The sequence below is a fragment of the Bufo bufo genome, chromosome 6 (assembly GCF_905171765.1).
Source record: "Bufo bufo chromosome 6, aBufBuf1.1, whole genome shotgun sequence".
In the NCBI taxonomy this organism is placed as follows: Eukaryota; Metazoa; Chordata; class Amphibia; order Anura; family Bufonidae; genus Bufo; species Bufo bufo.
In genome coordinates this window covers 411,821,075-411,841,872 of record NC_053394.1, presented here as the reverse complement: position 1 = coordinate 411,841,872, position 20,798 = coordinate 411,821,075, and the positions used below count along the sequence as shown (strand labels likewise).

The following is a 20,798-nucleotide window of genomic DNA, read 5'->3' as shown; positions in this document are numbered from 1 at the left end:
AAATGCCTTTTAAAATAGCCATAATAAAAGATTAAAAAGGGAGTTTGTTGTCTTACCTTGGCACAGTTCAGACAGCATCAGCAAGCTCAGAGAGTTCTCCGCCGCTTTCTTCGCCACCAAGCGCCCCAGATGTTATTGAACGCTCGGATACTGCAGGAGAGGAGCTACCATCGCTCAGCAGACCCCCCGCTCCCATCAGCATACACTCCATCGACATCTGCCACGCCGGGCTACTATATATGGCTTCAGGTCTCAGAGCCGCAGCGCCAACCCTCTCCCGTTCCGGGGCAGAGGGCCCACTGAGGACGGTTTCCGGCACCGTAGTGACCGTACCCTCAGTGTCACCACTCGGGTGAGAGGAAGGACCTGGTTGGCTGCCTCCGGGATCCGCCACTGGTCCCCCAGATGGCATCCCCCCTTGGCTTCCCGCCACCGGTGTTAGGTCCCTCCTCTTTTTGGACGCCGCGGCTCCACCCGGATCTTCTGGAGTGTGCCCAGGGACCGAGTGCGGGCCAGGCGGATCAGCATCATTCGATCCACCCCCAGTCTCCATCTCTGGAGGGGGCTTACTCGTCCGCTGATCACTGGACTTTCTCTTGTTTCGCTTTTCCTTCGGCTCCCCAGGCTGGGGGGGTCCGCTCGTGGTATCCATGCGCTCCTGCTCCTCTCCTTGGGGCTGTGGTTTGGTTTGCTCTTGTTTCCCAGGTTCCGCCTGCCTCTCTGGCTGCTTCTGCTGCCCTGGCTGTGCCTCGGATTTTCTAAAAGGGCAATCTCGTGAGAGGTGACCTGTACGAGTACATGCATAACATCTTTTGCCCGCTGCGCACTCTCGGGTGTCATGCTCAGTGCTGCCGCAGTTCTTGCATGTACTCATACAGTCATTATTATAATGCCCATACTTCTTACAAAGCCTGCAGTAAGGTGGCATATTGGAAAAAAACATGTCACCTACCATGTCCCCCAGTTTAAAACGTGCTGGGGGTAAGATGAGACCTCCTGGATGATTGGGATCACGGTTACCAATAACTTTAAAAAGCCACTTTGACGTCCAGATCCCGGCGGTGTTTAAAATTTTCGTGACTGAAACGATTTTCTTAAAATATTGAGATAAAAATGCAGTAATAACATTAAGGTTAGCGAATGGCGAATACATTTTTATAACAACAGTAAAAGTTTCGTCGATTTCATGCTCATAAATTTTAAGACCTCGTATTCTCTCATCATTTATGCATTGTGGAACCTTCGCTAAAAAACTTTTAAAAATACCGTTTTGGGTAAAAGTCACATCGTAGACACGCCTCTTCGGGTAGTCCTGTATGGCCAAGATCTCTTGCCTCTGTACGCCAAACACGCCATACAGGACTTTCTCTACCAAATAAAGCAAATTATATTTGTCTTTTTTACCCTCAGTGACGTATAAACGGACGGTATCTTTGATTTTAGCGTAATCCGGGATCTGGTGCTCGTCATCTTCTTCTTTTCTTGGTATATTTTCCTTCAATTTTTCTGTTCCGCCTCGGGATCCATCTTTCTTGGTTTCCTCCTTCCTTCCGTCATCCTTTGAATTTTTCCGTGAAGCTCCGCCATTCTTTTTCTTTCCCACGGTAGTGAATCCTTCGTTATCGATTCCTCCGGCTCCTCCGGTTCCTCCGACTCCTCTGACTCCTCCAACTCCTCCGACTCCTCCGACTCCTCCTCCTCCATCGACCTCGTCACCTCCTCCTCCCGGGTCGTCTGCCATAGATGTTACCAGGCGCTTGTCTCTAAGGACAAAATGAAAAATGCTCCCCTGCGAGTCCTGGGACTCACAGAGGTTCGGGGGATCGCAACTCGACGTCCCCGGGACTAAGCCTCTCTCCCAATAGCAGCAGGGGGGTGAAGTCCAGGCTATAAACCTGAACGATCCCCCCAGGCCGAGAGAGAGGGTACCCGGGTCCTACCTTCTGACGCAGAAACAAGTGCAGCACCGAAGATACTACACTTGATCTTAGCCAAAAGGCCGAGAAGCGATAACCTGAAAAGGGTTCGCAGTACAGGCCGATGGTCCCCAATGCAGAGCACTAATGAAGGCAATAGACTACTGTCCCCAGCCCAATACACAGTCCGGGAGGCTTCTTTCTCTCACAAACCGGGGAAAACGTTCACGCGCGTCCTACGCACAGAAGTCACACCAGCATGCTTCTTTTCGTGTTTGCTATCTGCATAGCTCCGCCCACACGCGACTTTTGGACACGCCTTTTCTTCGCACGAAATTCCTGGTGCGGTGCCAAAGCACGCCAAGCAGAAAGCATGATAGGAATAGTAGTGAGTGAAAGGAAAAAAAAAAAAAAAAAAAAAAAAAAGGATAACCATTGTTGATTGTGATGTCACGGCACCATTGTTGAGTGTTCCATCAGGGCCCTTGTGATGTCATCCAATAGCTGACCTTACTTGACCTCTTTGACCTCTTGACCTGACAAGGCTCTTGTGACACGCGCAGTGTTCCGTCCATTGAACAGACAAGGTAGGTCCAGCTGCATAGGAAGTGCTGGGCTACTTTTTAGCCACTAAGTAATCCAGTTCAAAAGATCCACAAGAGGGAGACACAGGCAAACTTTACTCATTTATTGAAGCACTGCAAAAGCTAAATGGTTACATCCAGCCAACTTGATACAAAAAAGGGTCAATTGCCTGCCAGAGACGACTCAGCAACCCTCCGAGGTGTGCACAACAGGCCCAAATCAAACGTGGAGGAGGGGAGGTCCAAACAATTCATTCAGGTGATAAGCCAATTAACCAATCATCAGTCTTAATTGGATCCAGGGTGTGTGTGACGACACTGGGGCTGAATGGGTTGCTTGGTGCTGGAAACAACCGACAGCTGATGCAATTAGGAGATTGACAGACTAGATGCAGGTATTATATGCAAAAAGCAACACTGCACTGACTGGGCAGACAGAGGAGAAGCTGAAGGAGGCACGACACACACAACTTTCCACTTGCTTGGCTGGAAGGATGATGCTTGCAATCCATTTCAATTTCATTCTGTTTTTTCATACTGGATTAGAAGGGGTGCACCGGTCCTGGAGGTACTGCAATACCAGGTCAATGCGTGGAGTGGACAGAGCAAGCTCTTTTTCCATCTCCCTGTTCGAAAAATCCATTTAATATATGGTCCCCAGATAGGGGACGTATCAGATATTAAACTGATAAGAACAGATACTACACTTGATCTTAGCCAAAAGGCCGAGAAGCGATAACCTGAAAAGGGTTCGCAGTACAGGCCGATGGTCCCCAATGCAGAGCACTAATGAAGGCAATAGACTACTGTCCCCAGCCCAATACACAGTCCGGGAGGCTTCTTTCTCTCACAAACCGGGGAAAACGTTCACGCGCGTCCTACGCACAGAAGTCACACCAGCATGCTTCTTTTCGTGTTTGCTATCTGCATAGCTCCGCCCACACGCGACTTTTGGACACGCCTTTTCTTCGCACGAAATTCCTGGTGCGGTGCCAAAGCACGCCAAGCAGAAAGCATGATAGGAATAGTAGTGAGTGAAAGGAAAAAAAAAAAAAAAAAAAAAAAAAAAGGATAACCATTGTTGATTGTGATGTCACGGCACCATTGTTGAGTGTTCCATCAGGGCCCTTGTGATGTCATCCAATAGCTGACCTTACTTGACCTCTTTGACCTCTTGACCTGACAAGGCTCTTGTGACACGCGCAGTGTTCCGTCCATTGAACAGACAAGGTAGGTCCAGCTGCATAGGAAGTGCTGGGCTACTTTTTAGCCACTAAGTAATCCAGTTCAAAAGATCCACAAGAGGGAGACACAGGCAAACTTTACTCATTTATTGAAGCACTGCAAAAGCTAAATGGTTACATCCAGCCAACTTGATACAAAAAAGGGTCAATTGCCTGCCAGAGACGACTCAGCAACCCTCCGAGGTGTGCACAACAGGCCCAAATCAAACGTGGAGGAGGGGAGGTCCAAACAATTCATTCAGGTGATAAGCCAATTAACCAATCATCAGTCTTAATTGGATCCAGGGTGTGTGTGACGACACTGGGGCTGAATGGGTTGCTTGGTGCTGGAAACAACCGACAGCTGATGCAATTAGGAGATTGACAGACTAGATGCAGGTATTATATGCAAAAAGCAACACTGCACTGACTGGGCAGACAGAGGAGAAGCTGAAGGAGGCACGACACACACAACTTTCCACTTGCTTGGCTGGAAGGATGATGCTTGCAATCCATTTCAATTTCATTCTGTTTTTTCATACTGGATTAGAAGGGGTGCACCGGTCCTGGAGGTACTGCAATACCAGGTCAATGCGTGGAGTGGACAGAGCAAGCTCTTTTTCCATCTCCCTGTTCGAAAAATCCATTTAATATATGGTCCCCAGATAGGGGACGTATCAGATATTAAACTGATAAGAACAGATACTACACTTGATCTTAGCCAAAAGGCCGAGAAGCGATAACCTGAAAAGGGTTCGCAGTACAGGCCGATGGTCCCCAATGCAGAGCACTAATGAAGGCAATAGACTACTGTCCCCAGCCCAATACACAGTCCGGGAGGCTTCTTTCTCTCACAAACCGGGGAAAACGTTCACGCGCGTCCTACGCACAGAAGTCACACCAGCATGCTTCTTTTCGTGTTTGCTATCTGCATAGCTCCGCCCACACGCGACTTTTGGACACGCCTTTTCTTCGCACGAAATTCCTGGTGCGGTGCCAAAGCACGCCAAGCAGAAAGCATGATAGGAATAGTAGTGAGTGAAAGGAAAAAAAAAAAAAAAAAAAAAAAAAAAGGATAACCATTGTTGATTGTGATGTCACGGCACCATTGTTGAGTGTTCCATCAGGGCCCTTGTGATGTCATCCAATAGCTGACCTTACTTGACCTCTTTGACCTCTTGACCTGACAAGGCTCTTGTGACACGCGCAGTGTTCCGTCCATTGAACAGACAAGGTAGGTCCAGCTGCATAGGAAGTGCTGGGCTACTTTTTAGCCACTAAGTAATCCAGTTCAAAAGATCCACAAGAGGGAGACACAGGCAAACTTTACTCATTTATTGAAGCACTGCAAAAGCTAAATGGTTACATCCAGCCAACTTGATACAAAAAAGGGTCAATTGCCTGCCAGAGACGACTCAGCAACCCTCCGAGGTGTGCACAACAGGCCCAAATCAAACGTGGAGGAGGGGAGGTCCAAACAATTCATTCAGGTGATAAGCCAATTAACCAATCATCAGTCTTAATTGGATCCAGGGTGTGTGTGACGACACTGGGGCTGAATGGGTTGCTTGGTGCTGGAAACAACCGACAGCTGATGCAATTAGGAGATTGACAGACTAGATGCAGGTATTATATGCAAAAAGCAACACTGCACTGACTGGGCAGACAGAGGAGAAGCTGAAGGAGGCACGACACACACAACTTTCCACTTGCTTGGCTGGAAGGATGATGCTTGCAATCCATTTCAATTTCATTCTGTTTTTTCATACTGGATTAGAAGGGGTGCACCGGTCCTGGAGGTACTGCAATACCAGGTCAATGCGTGGAGTGGACAGAGCAAGCTCTTTTTCCATCTCCCTGTTCGAAAAATCCATTTAATATATGGTCCCCAGATAGGGGACGTATCAGATATTAAACTGATAAGAACAGATACTACACTTGATCTTAGCCAAAAGGCCGAGAAGCGATAACCTGAAAAGGGTTCGCAGTACAGGCCGATGGTCCCCAATGCAGAGCACTAATGAAGGCAATAGACTACTGTCCCCAGCCCAATACACAGTCCGGGAGGCTTCTTTCTCTCACAAACCGGGGAAAACGTTCACGCGCGTCCTACGCACAGAAGTCACACCAGCATGCTTCTTTTCGTGTTTGCTATCTGCATAGCTCCGCCCACACGCGACTTTTGGACACGCCTTTTCTTCGCACGAAATTCCTGGTGCGGTGCCAAAGCACGCCAAGCAGAAAGCATGATAGGAATAGTAGTGAGTGAAAGGAAAAAAAAAAAAAAAAAAAAAAAAAAAGGATAACCATTGTTGATTGTGATGTCACGGCACCATTGTTGAGTGTTCCATCAGGGCCCTTGTGATGTCATCCAATAGCTGACCTTACTTGACCTCTTTGACCTCTTGACCTGACAAGGCTCTTGTGACACGCGCAGTGTTCCGTCCATTGAACAGACAAGGTAGGTCCAGCTGCATAGGAAGTGCTGGGCTACTTTTTAGCCACTAAGTAATCCAGTTCAAAAGATCCACAAGAGGGAGACACAGGCAAACTTTACTCATTTATTGAAGCACTGCAAAAGCTAAATGGTTACATCCAGCCAACTTGATACAAAAAAGGGTCAATTGCCTGCCAGAGACGACTCAGCAACCCTCCGAGGTGTGCACAACAGGCCCAAATCAAACGTGGAGGAGGGGAGGTCCAAACAATTCATTCAGGTGATAAGCCAATTAACCAATCATCAGTCTTAATTGGATCCAGGGTGTGTGTGACGACACTGGGGCTGAATGGGTTGCTTGGTGCTGGAAACAACCGACAGCTGATGCAATTAGGAGATTGACAGACTAGATGCAGGTATTATATGCAAAAAGCAACACTGCACTGACTGGGCAGACAGAGGAGAAGCTGAAGGAGGCACGACACACACAACTTTCCACTTGCTTGGCTGGAAGGATGATGCTTGCAATCCATTTCAATTTCATTCTGTTTTTTCATACTGGATTAGAAGGGGTGCACCGGTCCTGGAGGTACTGCAATACCAGGTCAATGCGTGGAGTGGACAGAGCAAGCTCTTTTTCCATCTCCCTGTTCGAAAAATCCATTTAATATATGGTCCCCAGATAGGGGACGTATCAGATATTAAACTGATAAGAACAGATTTTTTTTTTAGTTGATGCGTCAGAAGACGCGGCATAATTGTACTAGACACTTTTTATGCCCCACGCCTCATCATCCATACCAACTTTCTTTTTTAATTTTTATTTATATTTCTTATTTTCTAAAAAAATAATATTAACAAACATGACAAACATATAACAACAAAAGAAACACAAATTTTCCCATTCTTTTCAGCCTGGTCTTAGACCCCCCTTCCAGGCATAATATGCCATTAACCTTAACACATTCCTATGCAAAATCATATCTGCACTTATATTTTCTGGTACTCCCCCTTGATGACACTGAGGGACCTTATAATACTCAAAAAACTTGACTCTTTGTTCTCCTAATAGCTTCCTTACTTTACTAAACAAGCATCCCAGATCAATGCCTGTTTTTGTAAGTTCTTCTATTTCTTTTCCTACTTCTCCACTCCCGGTTTCGTATTGAAACCCAGTTTTCCCTTTCTCTTCTTTTCTCACTTCTTTTTCCTCTTTTTCTCCTTTTCTCACTTCTTTCCTCACTTCTTTTTTCTCTCTCACCTCTATTTTCTTTTCTTCTCTCTCACTTTCCTTCACCACTCTCCTAATACCACCTTGGCTTTCCTCTTTTCTCTGTTTACTCTCTTCTCTTCTCTTTCTTTTTGTTTCTTCTCCTTTCCTCTTTGGACAGGACAAGTAAACATGACCGTTTTCACCGCATAAATTACATTTCTTTTCTTTTTTGCAATTCGCTGCTAAGTGACCAAACTCCTCACATCTCAAACACCACTGGTTAGTACAAGTATCTTTTTCATGACCGTATCTTTTACAATTTTTACAGAATTCCTGCATTCCGTTAAAGAAAAGGTCACCGTTTACACTCCCAAGTTTAAATCTACTTGGTGGAAACACAACTTCTCCTTCAGAACTCTCTTTAAATTTTACAAAAAATTTCCACTTTGTGGACCAGATCCCATACTTATTGTAGATTTTACCACTACAATCAACTTTATCACAAAACCTCAGTAAGAAAGTCACAATGTCTTCTTCAGCCACGTATGGGCTGTACATTCTCACAGTCAAAACTCTCTCCCTTCTGGGAAAGTGCAATATCACCTTGACTCCATTCATAACCGGACTCAATCTGAAATGTTCCAGTCTTTTTGCCACAACTGCACATATATCTTCTGTAGCGAAGATGACATCAAACATCCCACGCCTTGGGAATTCAAGCATGGATAATATCATGTCTTTCCGTACCTCTATAAGGCCAAACAGAATTTCTTCCACCAAAAATACGAGTCCTTTCTCCTTCTTCTTGGTATCCAATAACAGGAACCGAACGCCATTCTTGAGCCTTTCAAATGACGGAACTTCGTCCAACACAGGATCCTGGATCTCCATTTCCGGCGATTCTTCCATCCAGCAAGCGAAGACCACGTTCCAGGGACTGGTAGCGCCCTACCACCGAAGTAGCAGGCAGGTGATCGCTCCTCGTTGCCCAGGGACTAAGCCGCTCCCCAATAGCAGCAAGGAGGCAGGACCGAACTTTTCAGCGCGGCCCCAACCTCCAAGGCAGAGGAGACGGGTACCCCAGGCACCTTCTGACCAAGACCGATGTATCCCTACACTTGATCTTAGCCAAAAGGCCGAGAAGCGATAACCTGAAAAGGGTTCGCAGTACAGGCCGATGGTCCCCAATGCAGAGCACTAATGAAGGCAATAGACTACTGTCCCCAGCCCAATACACAGTCCGGGAGGCTTCTTTCTCTCACAAACCGGGGAAAACGTTCACGCGCGTCCTACGCACAGAAGTCACACCAGCATGCTTCTTTTCGTGTTTGCTATCTGCATAGCTCCGCCCACACGCGACTTTTGGACACGCCTTTTCTTCGCACGAAATTCCTGGTGCGGTGCCAAAGCACGCCAAGCAGAAAGCATGATAGGAATAGTAGTGAGTGAAAGGAAAAAAAAAAAAAAAAAAAAAAAAAAGGATAACCATTGTTGATTGTGATGTCACGGCACCATTGTTGAGTGTTCCATCAGGGCCCTTGTGATGTCATCCAATAGCTGACCTTACTTGACCTCTTTGACCTCTTGACCTGACAAGGCTCTTGTGACACGCGCAGTGTTCCGTCCATTGAACAGACAAGGTAGGTCCAGCTGCATAGGAAGTGCTGGGCTACTTTTTAGCCACTAAGTAATCCAGTTCAAAAGATCCACAAGAGGGAGACACAGGCAAACTTTACTCATTTATTGAAGCACTGCAAAAGCTAAATGGTTACATCCAGCCAACTTGATACAAAAAAGGGTCAATTGCCTGCCAGAGACGACTCAGCAACCCTCCGAGGTGTGCACAACAGGCCCAAATCAAACGTGGAGGAGGGGAGGTCCAAACAATTCATTCAGGTGATAAGCCAATTAACCAATCATCAGTCTTAATTGGATCCAGGGTGTGTGTGACGACACTGGGGCTGAATGGGTTGCTTGGTGCTGGAAACAACCGACAGCTGATGCAATTAGGAGATTGACAGACTAGATGCAGGTATTATATGCAAAAAGCAACACTGCACTGACTGGGCAGACAGAGGAGAAGCTGAAGGAGGCACGACACACACAACTTTCCACTTGCTTGGCTGGAAGGATGATGCTTGCAATCCATTTCAATTTCATTCTGTTTTTTCATACTGGATTAGAAGGGGTGCACCGGTCCTGGAGGTACTGCAATACCAGGTCAATGCGTGGAGTGGACAGAGCAAGCTCTTTTTCCATCTCCCTGTTCGAAAAATCCATTTAATATATGGTCCCCAGATAGGGGACGTATCAGATATTAAACTGATAAGAACAGATACTACACTTGATCTTAGCCAAAAGGCCGAGAAGCGATAACCTGAAAAGGGTTCGCAGTACAGGCCGATGGTCCCCAATGCAGAGCACTAATGAAGGCAATAGACTACTGTCCCCAGCCCAATACACAGTCCGGGAGGCTTCTTTCTCTCACAAACCGGGGAAAACGTTCACGCGCGTCCTACGCACAGAAGTCACACCAGCATGCTTCTTTTCGTGTTTGCTATCTGCATAGCTCCGCCCACACGCGACTTTTGGACACGCCTTTTCTTCGCACGAAATTCCTGGTGCGGTGCCAAAGCACGCCAAGCAGAAAGCATGATAGGAATAGTAGTGAGTGAAAGGAAAAAAAAAAAAAAAAAAAAAAAAAGGATAACCATTGTTGATTGTGATGTCACGGCACCATTGTTGAGTGTTCCATCAGGGCCCTTGTGATGTCATCCAATAGCTGACCTTACTTGACCTCTTTGACCTCTTGACCTGACAAGGCTCTTGTGACACGCGCAGTGTTCCGTCCATTGAACAGACAAGGTAGGTCCAGCTGCATAGGAAGTGCTGGGCTACTTTTTAGCCACTAAGTAATCCAGTTCAAAAGATCCACAAGAGGGAGACACAGGCAAACTTTACTCATTTATTGAAGCACTGCAAAAGCTAAATGGTTACATCCAGCCAACTTGATACAAAAAAGGGTCAATTGCCTGCCAGAGACGACTCAGCAACCCTCCGAGGTGTGCACAACAGGCCCAAATCAAACGTGGAGGAGGGGAGGTCCAAACAATTCATTCAGGTGATAAGCCAATTAACCAATCATCAGTCTTAATTGGATCCAGGGTGTGTGTGACGACACTGGGGCTGAATGGGTTGCTTGGTGCTGGAAACAACCGACAGCTGATGCAATTAGGAGATTGACAGACTAGATGCAGGTATTATATGCAAAAAGCAACACTGCACTGACTGGGCAGACAGAGGAGAAGCTGAAGGAGGCACGACACACACAACTTTCCACTTGCTTGGCTGGAAGGATGATGCTTGCAATCCATTTCAATTTCATTCTGTTTTTTCATACTGGATTAGAAGGGGTGCACCGGTCCTGGAGGTACTGCAATACCAGGTCAATGCGTGGAGTGGACAGAGCAAGCTCTTTTTCCATCTCCCTGTTCGAAAAATCCATTTAATATATGGTCCCCAGATAGGGGACGTATCAGATATTAAACTGATAAGAACAGATTTTTTTTTTAAGTTGACTATCCCCTCGCGGGGACGCCATATTTATTAAAAGAATTTACAAAATTTTAACAATTATCACATAAATACAGAAGAAAATAATTAAATACATAATCAAAGGATGGCATTAAAAATGAATAAAATTATCTTATATTACAGAATTCCATTCACTTAAAAACCATTTATTCTCTACCGCAGTATTAACTTTTTTCTCAATTAAAAGATAAATATACATTTCACTAAAACAAAATCCCAGAACATCGTTGACGGATAAAACCTCTCTTTTAAAAACTAAAATATTTCTAGCCTTCCAGAGGGCTTCCTTTGCGCAGTTCATCGTCTTCCATGCCACAGCCTCTTGGCAGGCTGTTGGGCATTCCAAAAGACCGTATAGGATCATATCGTAGGTGAAGTCTCTCAGGCCTGCCATCTTCCTTAAAAGTGGGAGCACTCTTCTCCAGAAATCCTGGGCAAACGGACATGACCACAGTAGATGTTGAACCGTCTCTTCTTGTTGACAATTATTCCTCGGACAGATGGCAGACCTTACATAGCCTCTTCGGTATTGGAATGCCCGGCATGGAAGACACTGATGAACACAATTCCACGCCAAGTCTTTCTGGGAATTAAAAAGATAGGAGATGTTAATAATTTTCCAGATTTTTTTGCATTTATCTTCTCTAAAATTCTTTATATCACAAGTTATCTCCTTCATTTTTATTTCTTTTATTAATTGTTTACTGTTTTTAAGCTCATTTATATTTTTCTTCTTCAAATTAAAAGTTGACACTATCTCTTCTAAAATCTTATAACTTACTGGCAAATTAAAAGCATAAGGAACTGATAAAATAGTTTTGAACCAATTAAACTTACGCATAAAAAAACCAGTATTAAAACGAACATAATAAGACCAATAGTGTTCTTTAAAAAGAGCGTTAAAACAGAAACTAAAAAATTTTATCAATAAAAATCTCTTAAAATCTGGAAAATCTTTGCCGCCTTTTCCTTGGATTTTCATGACGTCTTCTCTTTTCAATTTCTCCATCTTTGAATTCCAGAAGAAGGTAAAACAGCTTTTATTAATTTTCTTCAATACATTCATGGGAGGGGGAAACACCATACTTAAGTATAATAAAAGGGGAAGAATGATCATCTTAATAATTAAAATTTTCCCCTCCATTGTGAGTTTCCTCATACTCCACATATTTATTTTTTGATTTACCTTCTTTTCCACCATGCCCCAACTAAAAAAACCATTATTAGACTCACTGAAGGAGACACCTAAAATGGTGATAAAATCAGACACAGGGATATTAATATCATGTAAAACCATACTTCCAATATTTAAAATATTACTCTTGTTAAAGTTCACTTTAAAACCAGAAGCACTACAAAAGAACTGAACATGCCCTAAGGCTTTCCGGAGTGATAGGGCGTCCCTGCATAAAACCGCCACATCGTCCATATACCCCACCGCTTTGGCCTCTAGTCCCCTTCCACCGGGCAAGGGCACTCCGCGTATCGCTTTATCTGTTCGCAGCTTACATAAGAGAGGCTCTAATGCGCAAATAAAAAGCAGTGGGGACAAGGGACACCCCTGCTTCACTCCGGAATCTAAAATTACTTCCTGTGTCTTAAAACCATTAATTAAAATTTTACTTGTGCATTTATTATAAAATGCTTTAAGAGACAATAAAAACCCCTCGGGTATACCCATTTTTTCTAAAACCTTAAAAAGATAAAAATGAGATACTCTGTCAAACGCCTTCTCGAAGTCAATAGATAAAATGGCTAATTTACCTTCTCTTGACTTAGTATCATCAATACAATCTTTAATAAGGTTCAGGTTATCCCATATGCTTCTTCCTGGGATTCCACAGACTTGATTAAAATGAATAATTTTAGAAATTACCCCTTTTAACCTATTGGCGCAGATTTTTGCCATGATCTTATAGTCTGTGTTAAGAAGGGTTATTGGTCTCCAATTCTTCAAATCTGCCTTATCACCTTTCTTATACAATAAGGAGACCTCACCCTTCCTCCAGGACTTGGGTAAAACCTTTGAATAAAAAACCTCACTAAAAAGACTAAAAAGATCGTCTTTTAAAAGGTCATAAAATTTGACATAAAATTCTATGGGTATACCGTCGGGGCCGGGTACCTTACCCGTCTTAAAACTCTTTGTTGTCTCTAAAACCTCCTGCTCCGTTAAACCTCGGGATAAAATCTGTTGCGAGGCAGGATCTAAAACCGCAGTGATCTCCTTCAGTGAGTCCTGTAAAATAGACTGATCCACAGACTTTACATTAAAAAGTTCAGAATAAAAACAATGTACTTTATGTAAAATGCCTTGTATTTCCTTAATTCCGTCTATTTCATTAATAGCTTCTTTTTTGTTATTAATTTTTTTAAAGAAGTATCTAGAGCATTTTTCGTTTTCTTCGATATGCCTCACTCTGGATCTAAAAATTAATTCTTTCCCTTTTTGCTCTATACATTTTGTAATTTCTTTCCTAAGATTTTCTATATCACTCTTCACATCCATACCATTGTCTCTGAATTTATACAAGGTTTGTAAACGGGTATTAAGATCTTTAAAGGAGTCCTTCTTCTCTCTTGCTTTCTGGGTACTTTTATTTATGAAGAAACTTTTTATTTTTTTCTTCATTTTTTCCCACCAGCTACTAATAGAGATATTTGGACTCCTTACCCGTTTACATCTTGTATAAAAACTTTTAAAATCAATAATAGTCTGTGGATCGTCTAAAAGAGAAACGTTCAATTTCCATGATTTTTTACCAGGAACCTTATTAAAATTATGTTTAATAATAAATAATAAGATTTTGTGGTCGGAAAAAACATTGGTTAAAAGCTCGCATTTAAAAGGCAGTAGCTGATCATTACAAAAAATAAAATCTATTCTAGAACTGCAGTTGACATTACTCCAGGTAACGCCGGCAACCTCTGGGGCATCTTTATTGCATTCTTTATAGACGTCAAGGAGTTTAAAATCATCAACCAGATTCTTCAACATCCCAGAGGTTTTATCATAATTCCTGCTGGTAGATGAAGTTTGCCGACGTTCCCCCTTCATAATACAATTAAAATCTCCTGCAACAACACATGGTTCAGAGGTATTGATAAAAACAGATAAAATTTCTAGCATGTCAGCTCTTTCGTTCTTATCAGGAGAACCATAAAAATTTAAAAACTGCCATTTAATACCATTGATAAAAGCTTTGACCAATAAAATCCTACCTGGTAAAATTTCATTAAAATCATCAATTAAAACGTTCCCTTTAAAAAGTATGGCGACCCCACCTGATCTGGACTCATTGGATCCAGACCAGATGGATGGTCCGTGTTGCCAATCTTCTTTATAGCTTTTGTATGAGCTTGTATGGGGAATGCCACATTCCTGCAAGAAAAACACGGATGCTGTCATTGTGGTTAAAAAATTAAAAAGAGCAACCCGTCTATGTTTAGACTTGACGCCCCTCACATTGAGGGAAACTCCCTTTATTTCGGCATCCATGATATTCATTAGGAAGAGTCAGCATGCCCAGAAAACTCATTTACACTTCCATTCCCGCCCTCTTCTGACCCAATCGTTATAAGGGAACCTTCCGGAGAGGAACTTCCATCACTCAGGCAGGAGCCTGCAGTCATGCTCGGGTAATCAGGCAAGCCAGCCTCTGATAGCTTCACCTGGGTCCCCATACCTTGACCATTTAGATCCTCATCGTTTGCGTCAGGTGGGTCTCCGACTGGATCCGTTGCTCCCCCCAGGCTCTGGGAGGTCCCAGGCCTCTCAGGGGAATGCTGCGCACAAGGCAGGGAATCGGACGCCTCCAGGGAGGCACTCGCCTCCCCAACCACCTTATCCGGCGGGGGGGGGGGCAGCCGGAGGAGCCACGTCCGCCTGATCTTGATGGCCGGACGTTTCCATCGGCTCCTCCTTCTCCCTATCCGGAGAGCGCCCTTTTTTTCCCCGCCTCTTTTTCCCTTGGATCTCCCACACACCTTCTTCCGGATCGTCATCAGGCTTAGGGGACCCAGATTGCGGAGTTTGTCTGGACTCCCCTGAACGACCGCTCTTTTGGGGAGTTCCAGACTTTTTGAGCCTTGCCACTATCTCCGCTTTGCGCTTGGCATTCCGCCTCTCCTTCGCATCTGTGGGATCACCCGAGCAATCCTGCTCCATATCATCCGCCTTGGCCCCCGCATCACTTGCATCAGGGGCCTCGGGCTCCTGCCTTACCTCTGCTTCCATTGCCTGTTCCTCTCCTTGAGGGCGGGTCTGGTCAGCTGACTCCTGTGGGGGCGTCTTGGGTCGCTCATCCTTTCTGTGGGGACAAAATCTGTATAGATGCCCAGTGCGTTGACAAAATGTACATTTTTTTGCATTGGGACATTCCTTGTTACTATGTTGAGTGCTCCCACAATTCCTACACTGGGCATCACAATTCTCATTTGTATGTCCGTATACCCCACAGAATTTGCAGAAATTAGGCATTCCCGTAAAGAAGAGGTCGCCATTAATTTGACCTAGTTTAAAACGGGCAGGTGGTAATTTAATTCCAGAGGAAAAGGCGGCATCTTTAATAAAAGTCACTAAAAATTTCCATTTGGATGTCCATATTCCACACTCGTTCATAACCTTCCCCATAAATTGGACCTCCTTAAAATACAAGGATAAAAACTTCTCCAGTTCTTTCTGGTCCACATAAGGGGAATACATCTTAATCACCACGAGCTTTTTCTCGTCGAAAGCGTGCTCAATGATACGGGTACGCCCAAGCCTGGGATCATCCTTTATTTTCTCAGCTTGTTTTAAAGCATCACGGAAAATGCCGTCTCCCGCCAGAGTAACATCATAAATGGCTCGCTTGGGGTAATCTTGTATGGCGAGAATCTCATTCCTCCGGACATGCAAGAGATCTCCCAACACCGTATCCACAACATATCGCAACGATTCCGACTTTTTGTCCATAAGGACGCCTCCAGTGAGGAAAATCCTCACTGAGTTTTTCAGTCTGGCGTATTCCGGCACGGAGCCGGGATCGCCATCCATGGTCGCAACGTCGTACCGAGGCTGCACCTCCTGGTAAGTATAAAACTACCAGAAGGCCGGGGGATCGCAACTCGTTACCCTGGGACTAAGTCCTCCCCCCAATAGCAGCAGGTGGGTGAAGCCCGGGCTATAAACCCGGGCGATCCCACAAGGCCGAGGGGAGGAGTACCCGAATACCCTCAGCTAAGACCAAGTGCAGAATTAGAAACACATACACTTGATCTTAGCCAAAGGCCGAGAAGCGATAACCTGAAAAGGGTTCGCAGTACAGGCCGATGGTCCCCAATGCAGAGCACTAATGAAGGCAATAGACTACTGTCCCCAGCCCAATACACAGTCCGGGAGGCTTCTTTCTCTCACAAACCGGGGAAAACGTTCACGCGCGTCCTACGCACAGAAGTCACACCAGCATGCTTCTTTTCGTGTTTGCTATCTGCATAGCTCCGCCCACACGCGACTTTTGGACACGCCTTTTCTTCGCACGAAATTCCTGGTGCGGTGCCAAAGCACGCCAAGCAGAAAGCATGATAGGAATAGTAGTGAGTGAAAGGAAAAAAAAAAAAAAAAAAAAAAAAAAAAAGGATAACCATTGTTGATTGTGATGTCACGGCACCATTGTTGAGTGTTCCATCAGGGCCCTTGTGATGTCATCCAATAGCTGACCTTACTTGACCTCTTTGACCTCTTGACCTGACAAGGCTCTTGTGACACGCGCAGTGTTCCGTCCATTGAACAGACAAGGTAGGTCCAGCTGCATAGGAAGTGCTGGGCTACTTTTTAGCCACTAAGTAATCCAGTTCAAAAGATCCACAAGAGGGAGACACAGGCAAACTTTACTCATTTATTGAAGCACTGCAAAAGCTAAATGGTTACATCCAGCCAACTTGATACAAAAAAGGGTCAATTGCCTGCCAGAGACGACTCAGCAACCCTCCGAGGTGTGCACAACAGGCCCAAATCAAACGTGGAGGAGGGGAGGTCCAAACAATTCATTCAGGTGATAAGCCAATTAACCAATCATCAGTCTTAATTGGATCCAGGGTGTGTGTGACGACACTGGGGCTGAATGGGTTGCTTGGTGCTGGAAACAACCGACAGCTGATGCAATTAGGAGATTGACAGACTAGATGCAGGTATTATATGCAAAAAGCAACACTGCACTGACTGGGCAGACAGAGGAGAAGCTGAAGGAGGCACGACACACACAACTTTCCACTTGCTTGGCTGGAAGGATGATGCTTGCAATCCATTTCAATTTCATTCTGTTTTTTCATACTGGATTAGAAGGGGTGCACCGGTCCTGGAGGTACTGCAATACCAGGTCAATGCGTGGAGTGGACAGAGCAAGCTCTTTTTCCATCTCCCTGTTCGAAAAATCCATTTAATATATGGTCCCCAGATAGGGGACGTATCAGATATTAAACTGATAAGAACAGATACTACACTTGATCTTAGCCAAAAGGCCGAGAAGCGATAACCTGAAAAGGGTTCGCAGTACAGGCCGATGGTCCCCAATGCAGAGCACTAATGAAGGCAATAGACTACTGTCCCCAGCCCAATACACAGTCCGGGAGGCTTCTTTCTCTCACAAACCGGGGAAAACGTTCACGCGCGTCCTACGCACAGAAGTCACACCAGCATGCTTCTTTTCGTGTTTGCTATCTGCATAGCTCCGCCCACACGCGACTTTTGGACACGCCTTTTCTTCGCACGAAATTCCTGGTGCGGTGCCAAAGCACGCCAAGCAGAAAGCATGATAGGAATAGTAGTGAGTGAAAGGAAAAAAAAAAAAAAAAAAAAAAAAAAAAAAGGATAACCATTGTTGATTGTGATGTCACGGCACCATTGTTGAGTGTTCCATCAGGGCCCTTGTGATGTCATCCAATAGCTGACCTTACTTGACCTCTTTGACCTCTTGACCTGACAAGGCTCTTGTGACACGCGCAGTGTTCCGTCCATTGAACAGACAAGGTAGGTCCAGCTGCATAGGAAGTGCTGGGCTACTTTTTAGCCACTAAGTAATCCAGTTCAAAAGATCCACAAGAGGGAGACACAGGCAAACTTTACTCATTTATTGAAGCACTGCAAAAGCTAAATGGTTACATCCAGCCAACTTGATACAAAAAAGGGTCAATTGCCTGCCAGAGACGACTCAGCAACCCTCCGAGGTGTGCACAACAGGCCCAAATCAAACGTGGAGGAGGGGAGGTCCAAACAATTCATTCAGGTGATAAGCCAATTAACCAATCATCAGTCTTAATTGGATCCAGGGTGTGTGTGACGACACTGGGGCTGAATGGGTTGCTTGGTGCTGGAAACAACCGACAGCTGATGCAATTAGGAGATTGACAGACTAGATGCAGGTATTATATGCAAAAAGCAACACTGCACTGACTGGGCAGACAGAGGAGAAGCTGAAGGAGGCACGACACACACAACTTTCCACTTGCTTGGCTGGAAGGATGATGCTTGCAATCCATTTCAATTTCATTCTGTTTTTTCATACTGGATTAGAAGGGGTGCACCGGTCCTGGAGGTACTGCAATACCAGGTCAATGCGTGGAGTGGACAGAGCAAGCTCTTTTTCCATCTCCCTGTTCGAAAAATCCATTTAATATATGGTCCCCAGATAGGGGACGTATCAGATATTAAACTGATAAGAACAGATACTACACTTGATCTTAGCCAAAAGGCCGAGAAGCGATAACCTGAAAAGGGTTCGCAGTACAGGCCGATGGTCCCCAATGCAGAGCACTAATGAAGGCAATAGACTACTGTCCCCAGCCCAATACACAGTCCGGGAGGCTTCTTTCTCTCACAAACCGGGGAAAACGTTCACGCGCGTCCTACGCACAGAAGTCACACCAGCATGCTTCTTTTCGTGTTTGCTATCTGCATAGCTCCGCCCACACGCGACTTTTGGACACGCCTTTTCTTCGCACGAAATTCCTGGTGCGGTGCCAAAGCACGCCAAGCAGAAAGCATGATAGGAATAGTAGTGAGTGAAAGGAAAAAAAAAAAAAAAAAAAAAAAAAAAAAGGATAACCATTGTTGATTGTGATGTCACGGCACCATTGTTGAGTGTTCCATCAGGGCCCTTGTGATGTCATCCAATAGCTGACCTTACTTGACCTCTTTGACCTCTTGACCTGACAAGGCTCTTGTGACACGCGCAGTGTTCCGTCCATTGAACAGACAAGGTAGGTCCAGCTGCATAGGAAGTGCTGGGCTACTTTTTAGCCACTAAGTAATCCAGTTCAAAAGATCCACAAGAGGGAGACACAGGCAAACTTTACTCATTTATTGAAGCACTGCAAAAGCTAAATGGTTACATCCAGCCAACTTGATACAAAAAAGGGTCAATTGCCTGCCAGAGACGACTCAGCAACCCTCCGAGGTGTGCACAACAGGCCCAAATCAAACGTGGAGGAGGGGAGGTCCAAACAATTCATTCAGGTGATAAGCCAATTAACCAATCATCAGTCTTAATTGGATCCAGGGTGTGTGTGACGACACTGGGGCTGAATGGGTTGCTTGGTGCTGGAAACAACCGACAGCTGATGCAATTAGGAGATTGACAGACTAGATGCAGGTATTATATGCAAAAAGCAACACTGCACTGACTGGGCAGACAGAGGAGAAGCTGAAGGAGGCACGACACACACAACTTTCCACTTGCTTGGCTGGAAGGATGATGCTTGCAATCCATTTCAATTTCATTCTGTTTTTTCATACTGGATTAGAAGGGGTGCACCGGTCCTGGAGGTACTGCAATACCAGGTCAATGCGTGGAGTGGACAGAGCAAGCTCTTTTTCCATCTCCCTGTTCGAAAAATCCATTTAATATATGGTCCCCAGATAGGGGACGTATCAGATATTAAACTGATAAGAACAGATACTACACTTGATCTTAGCCAAAAGGCCGAGAAGCGATAACCTGAAAAGGGTTCGCAGTACAGGCCGATGGTCCCCAATGCAGAGCACTAATGAAGGCAATAGACTACTGTCCCCAGCCCAATACACAGTCCGGGAGGCTTCTTTCTCTCACAAACCGGGGAAAACGTTCACGCGCGTCCTACGCACAGAAGTCACACCAGCATGCTTCTTTTCGTGTTTGCTATCTGCATAGCTCCGCCCACACGCGACTTTTGGACACGCCTTTTCTTCGCACGAAATTCCTGGTGCGGTGCCAAAGCACGCCAAGCAGAAAGCATGATAGGAATAGTAGTGAGTGAAAGGAAAAAAAAAAAAAAAAAAAAAAAAAAAAAGGATAACCATTGTTGATTGTGATGTCACGGCACCATTGTTGAGTGTTCCATCAGGGCCCTTGTGATGTCATCCAATAGCTGACCTTACTTGACCTCTTTGACCTCTTGACCTGACAAGGCTCTTGTGACACGCGCAGTGTTCCGTCCATTGAACAGACAAGGTAGGTCCAGCTGCATAGGAAGTGCTGGGCTACTTTTTAGCCACTAAGTAATCCAGTTCAAAAGATCCACAAGAGGGAGACACAGGCAAACTTTACTCATTTATTGAAGCACTGCAAAAGCTAAATGGTTACATCCAGCCAACTTGATACAAAAAAGGGTCAATTGCCTGCCAGAGACGACTCAGCAACCCTCCGAGGTGTGCACAACAGGCCCAAATCAAACGTGGAGGAGGGGAGGTCCAAACAATTCATTCAGGTGATAAGCCAATTAACCAATCATCAGTCTTAATTGGATCCAGGGTGTGTGTGACGACACTGGGGCTGAATGGGTTGCTTGGTGCTGGAAACAACCGACAGCTGATGC

The 20,798-nt window shown here is 45.1% G+C and overlaps 8 non-coding genes and 2 pseudogenes across 8 annotated transcripts; all 10 read right to left on the bottom strand.

The window, feature by feature from the left end:
• Positions 1-1,920: 1,920 nt before the first annotated feature.
• On the bottom strand, positions 1,921-2,011 carry LOC121006599 (annotated as a pseudogene).
• A 1,035-nt stretch (positions 2,012-3,046) lies between these two features.
• Positions 3,047-3,237, bottom strand: LOC121006560. The gene has a single exon (XR_005780336.1). It is a non-coding gene; the product is annotated as a U2 spliceosomal RNA (small nuclear RNA).
• Positions 3,238-4,273: 1,036 nt separating this feature from the next.
• On the bottom strand, positions 4,274-4,464 carry LOC121006549. The gene has a single exon (XR_005780331.1). It is a non-coding gene; the product is annotated as a U2 spliceosomal RNA (small nuclear RNA).
• Positions 4,465-5,500: 1,036 nt separating this feature from the next.
• LOC121006538 lies at positions 5,501-5,691 on the bottom strand. Its single transcript, XR_005780330.1, has one exon. It is a non-coding gene; the product is annotated as a U2 spliceosomal RNA (small nuclear RNA).
• Positions 5,692-6,727: 1,036 nt separating this feature from the next.
• Positions 6,728-6,922, bottom strand: LOC121006395. The gene has a single exon (XR_005780245.1). It is a non-coding gene; the product is annotated as a U2 spliceosomal RNA (small nuclear RNA).
• A 2,634-nt stretch (positions 6,923-9,556) lies between these two features.
• Positions 9,557-9,747, bottom strand: LOC121006527. Its single transcript, XR_005780328.1, has one exon. It is a non-coding gene; the product is annotated as a U2 spliceosomal RNA (small nuclear RNA).
• A 1,034-nt stretch (positions 9,748-10,781) lies between these two features.
• Positions 10,782-10,990, bottom strand: LOC121006432 (annotated as a pseudogene).
• Positions 10,991-17,289: 6,299 nt separating this feature from the next.
• LOC121006516 lies at positions 17,290-17,480 on the bottom strand. The gene has a single exon (XR_005780324.1). It is a non-coding gene; the product is annotated as a U2 spliceosomal RNA (small nuclear RNA).
• A 1,039-nt stretch (positions 17,481-18,519) lies between these two features.
• On the bottom strand, positions 18,520-18,710 carry LOC121006505. The gene has a single exon (XR_005780320.1). It is a non-coding gene; the product is annotated as a U2 spliceosomal RNA (small nuclear RNA).
• Positions 18,711-19,748: 1,038 nt separating this feature from the next.
• On the bottom strand, positions 19,749-19,939 carry LOC121006494. The gene has a single exon (XR_005780311.1). It is a non-coding gene; the product is annotated as a U2 spliceosomal RNA (small nuclear RNA).
• Between the last annotated feature and the right edge of the window lie 859 nt (positions 19,940-20,798).